The sequence below is a fragment of the Lygodium microphyllum genome, chromosome 18 (assembly GCF_053477565.2).
Source record: "Lygodium microphyllum isolate KBCC chromosome 18, Lygodium_microphyllum_v1.1.10, whole genome shotgun sequence".
Lineage (NCBI taxonomy): Eukaryota > Viridiplantae > Streptophyta > Polypodiopsida > Schizaeales > Lygodiaceae > Lygodium > Lygodium microphyllum.
In genome coordinates, this window is record NC_141152.1 from 45,513,669 (window position 1) to 45,518,061 (window position 4,393).

Below are 4,393 nucleotides of genomic sequence, written 5' to 3' on the forward strand. Positions count from 1 at the left end.
TGTAGCAGCCATATGCCTCGAGGTGTAGAGACAACCTCAATCCCCAAAAAATATTTCAGCTCTCCAAGATCCTTGACCTTAAACTCAGCCTGTAAACATGTCTTTATTTCTGCAATCCCATTTTCATCATCTCCTGTAATGATTAAGTCATCAACATAGACAACTAGAAAAACATAGCCACTATCTGTCTTCTTCGCAAATAGACTATGATCAGCATCTCCCAATCGGAAACCATGTTGCTGTAAATAACTGCTGATACGAGCATTCCATGCTCTGGGTGCCTGTTTCAACCCATATAATGCCTTTTTCAGCCGACATACATGTGCTGGAAATTCTGGATGTACATAGCCTTCAGGCTGTTCCATGTAAACCTCTTCCTGTAATTCTCCATTGAGAAATGCATTCTTTATATCCATCTGCCATAGTTTCCAGCCTCTAGCTGCTGCCAAAGCAATCACAATTCTAACTGTAGCCATCTTTGCTACATGGCTGAAAGTCTCCTCATAATCAAGACCATACTACTCCGCATACCCTTTTGCAACCAGCCTGGCCTTATATCTTTCCAATGATCCATCTGATTTACATTTTACCTTATACACCCACTTGCATCCAATAGGTGTTTTGTCCTCAGGAAACTGTACCAAATCCCATGTACAATTTTCAGCCAAAGCTAAATATTCCTCATCCATAGCAGCACGCCAATTCTCATCTGAAACTGCCTCATCAAACTTACTTGGTTCTCTAAAACCTATTACTTTCGTCATATAAGCATAATGACGGGCTGAATATCCAGTGTAAGTATACCTGTCAACAGGTCATCTGACCCTCTCTGATCTCCTGAGCTGTGGCTCACTATGAGCTTGCCTCTCATGAGGCGGCACATAACGGCTCTGTCTAGCACCTGGCGTCATAATAGACGGAATCCCCAATTCACTATCTAAGCTGTCACTGCTAGATGAATCATAACCTGCAGTGAGTGGACCTGTTACATCTTCAAAAACCTTTTCTTTTCCCTTATCTGTTCTCCCCCTCACTGACATATCCGTGTCAGTGGATGCAGTAGTGCGACTCTGTAATCGTCCTGTCCAAGGACTCACTGTAGATGATACATCACCTGTCTGACCAGTCATGGAAGTACTCTCTGCAGGAGTATTTTCAGCATGACTCATACTGGGTGAGCCATCAGTAGGAACTGCAACAGGATTCCCATACCAAGATGCTAACTCATCAAATACCACATCTCTGCTTATGAGTGTCTCATGCGTAGAAGGTACATAACACTTATAAGCTTTCTGTTCCTGTGCATATCCAATAAACACACTTTTCACTGCCTTAGGATCCAATTTCTTCCTCTTCTCATCCGGTATATGCACATATGCAATGCTGCCAAATACCTTCAAGTGTGAAATATCAGGTTTATGACCATACAGCCGTTCATACGGAGTGACATCATGAATCCCTGCTGTAGGGGTTCGATTCAACACATATATAGTAGTCACCACTGCTTCAGCCCAATAACCATTTGGCAGACATTTTTCATTCAGCATAGCTCTAGCTGACTCCATCAAAACCCTGTTTTTCCTCTCTGCAACACCGTTTTGCTCCGGTGTATAACTGCATGTGAGCTGTCTTTTGATCCCATGTTTAGCAAGATACCTGTCAAAGTAGTTTGAAACATATTCACCTCCTCCATCTGATCTCAAACATGATATGTGACAGCCCAATTCATTTTCAGCATGTTTCTTGAAGTCTTTGAATGCATCAAACACATCATCCTTATGTTTCAAGATATAAAGCCAAGTGTACCTGCTGAAATCATCAATAAATGAGACATAATATCATGCACCGCCAAAGGAAGCATTATGTGAAGGACCACAGACATCAGAGTGTACCAACTGTAAAGGCCTAGTGCTGTTTTTTACATGTCTCATGAAAGGAAACCGTGCCTGCTTCCCAAACTGACATGCAGGGCATACATGATCAAAATCATTATACTTGAATTTAGGTAATCCAAGTACTACTTCTTTCTACTGCATAGATTTCAGCTTTCGTACATTGACATGTCCGATTCTCTTGTGCCAGATCTCTACATCTCTGATGGCACTCTCATCATGAGCAAACATAGCTGCTTTAAGTTCAGGAATGGTCGCTTCCAAAGTAAACATCCTGCCATCCCTTCTGCCCTTGGCAATTAGCTTGCAGCCATTTCCATACTCCTCAATGAAACATCCATCCTTGTTAAACCTCACTTGCAGATTCTGTTCTGCCATTTGACCCACAGACAATAAATTCTTTGTTATGGTCGGTACATGTAAGACATCATGCAGGCCTTTCTTCTTGCCATCAGGCATCATCAATGGAACAATCCCTGTATGCTTTATGTCATGTTGGGTATCATCCCCAGTACATACATGACCATGTGTACCTACAACCATCTCATCAAACCACTCTCCATGCGGGGTCATGTGGTTTGACGCTCCAGATTCGATGTACCATCTGTCATCTCTATCATGTCTCGATGCATTTTTAGATACATGCTGCATGGCAAAGAGTCTATCAACTGACTCATCATGAGCACCACTGGAAGATGCATAGTGCCCATGCTATCTGCCCTTTGCCTTCATATCTCCTTGCTTCTTGTAACAATCCTTTGCAATATGCCCATACCGACCACAATAATGGCAGTCCTTGTCCCTGTTGGACTGATCAGACGACTGCCATGAACCAGAACCACCACCTCTACCTTGGGGTGATCTCCCCCTGCCTCTAAACCCACCAGATCCATGCTGGCCTTGTGTATTTGCACCATGCCAATTACTCTGCTGCTGTTGCTGTCCATAAGTATTACGAGTGTCACCACGACCTCTAGATCCTCTGCCACGCTGGCTAGAGTACAACACAGTGTCTCTACTCTGAGATGCACTAGAACCTATATTCAAACCAAGTTTGACTTCCTCATGCAGCAACAAAGCAACTAGCTCTTCCCAGCTAGGGGACTCTTCTCTGACAGAAATGGAAGTATCAAAAGCTTTGTACTCTTTGCCTAAGCCATTCAAAGCAACAGCAATCATATCATCTTCTGATACACTTTAGCCAATAGTAGAAAATTGATCAGCTATGGTCTTAATCTCCGTGGTATACATCTGGATGCTCTTGCCATTCCTAGACATGTTGTTGAAATGCTGTTTCAACTGGATCTTTCTTGCATGTGTCATGGTTCCATAATTTTTCATCAGTATGTCCCAAGCATCCTTCGGAGTCTCACATCCAGTGATTTGAATTACCATAGCATCAGATATACATAAGGAAAACCAATGCAGCACCTTGCATGCTCTTTCATTCCATAGCCTGTAGGCTCTTTTCTGTTCATTTGTTGGATTGTGTGCAGGCAATTTAGGAGCAACTTCATCTCCTGTACATAAATCCCAATAACCTCTGCCAACCAGAAAGTTTTTCATTCTGAATTTCCATAATGTAAAGTTCTTATTATCCAACTTCTCTCCAACTATCTGAGTGATATTGTCAGTCCCATGTGCATTAGGCATGATGCAATAGACTGTCTATCAAGTGCCTGACTCCCTGCAGTCCAATAAGTATGACTGACTAAGTTCAGTCCGTAACAGTTTATGATAGTTTTTTGCACTAAATTGCAGAAAAAACTAGGGTATTTCAGCCCAATGACACCCCAAAACAACCCTCAAACAAGTGGACTCAACTGTAGATATAACTGTCAATACATAAGCTATGTGTTTGCTTCAGCTTAAGCTTATGTAACCTCACTGCCAGGGTACATACATGCAATCTGAAAACGGTAAACTGTGAGTAACCAACAGCAATTTCAAGTCCAAAACTGAGTGGTAATCATGTCATACATGTTCCAAAATCTCCCAGGTAGCTGCTAGTACAATTGGCAGTCAAGACATGATCATAAGGGCACAGATTAGTGCATAACCAGCACATACAAGTGTCAACAAATTCAGTTTCAGGTTGCAGTCAACCAGAATTCAGCATACCAAGCTCCAAGCAGCTCCAAAATGTCTTTTGAACATGTCATACATTTACTTTGTAGTGGCAAGTTCAATACATGAGCATCTGAGTAGGCATAGACAACCTGTCTTCATTGACCAATGGCATAAACCTCATGAGCTGTTTGTAATTAACCAGGACAGTGTAACTGCATTTATTTCAGCTTCAAAATTCAGTTTTCAATTATGCTCATTGCTTGCTTCAATTCTCCATGCATTCAATATGTATAGGCCAGTTCATATAGATGATGGAACCCCCAAGATGACCTGTATTGCTTCAGTAATGCATAGTACTTGTCATTGACTGTGTGTGACAATTTTCAGCCTGTCATTGATTTTCAAATCTGAGTATTCTAAGCAAAAGATCT